Consider the following 875-nt stretch of genomic DNA (forward strand, 5'->3'; position numbering starts at 1 on the left):
ATAAGTTGTTTACATGTCTTAGCTCGTTTAGGTATTGTGGATGATGCTGCAATGAAAATAGGAATGCAGATATCTCTTCAAGACAGTGATTTCAATTCCTTTGGATATGTAATCAAAAACAGGATGGTTGGATTACTGATAGTTCTATTTTAAATTTTTTTTAGGAACTTCCATGCTGTTTTCCATAGTGGCCACAGCAATTTGCATTGCCACCAACATTGCACAAGGGTTCCCTTTTCTCCACAGTCTCACAACACTTGTTATTTTTGTATTTTTGATGATAGCCCTTCTAACAGGTGTGAAGTGATGATATCTTGTTGTAGTTTTGATCTGCATTTCCCTAATGATTAGTGATGCTGAGCATCTTTTCAAGAACCTGTTGGACATTTGAATACCTTCAGAAAAATATGTACTAGGGGTGCCTGGGTGGCTCAGTTGGTTAAGTGTCCTCTCAATTCCAGCTCAGGTCATGATCTCAGACTTCCTGAGTTTGAATCCTGCTGTAAGCACAGAGTTTGCTTGGGATTCTGTCTCCCTCTCTCTTTGCCCCTTGCCTACCCACTCTCAAAAATAAATAAATGAACATTAAAAAAAAGAAAAATATCTACTCACTTCCTCTGCCCATTTTTTAATTGAATTGTTTAGGTTTTCTCTCTCTTTCTCTTTTTCTATTAAAGTTTCATGAGTTCTTTACTTATTTTGGATATTAACCCCATGTCAGATACATGATTCATAAATATCTTCTTCCATTCCATACCTTGCCTTTTCATTTTGTTGACTGTTTCTTTTGTTATGTAGAAGTTTTTCAGTATGATTTTTTTTATATGACACTAAAAGTACAAGCAACAAAAGCAAAATTTAATGTGTAGACCTAC

This window comes from Crocuta crocuta, unplaced genomic scaffold (assembly GCF_008692635.1).
Source record: "Crocuta crocuta isolate KB4526 unplaced genomic scaffold, BGI_CrCroc_1.0 scaffold847, whole genome shotgun sequence".
Lineage (NCBI taxonomy): Eukaryota > Metazoa > Chordata > Mammalia > Carnivora > Hyaenidae > Crocuta > Crocuta crocuta.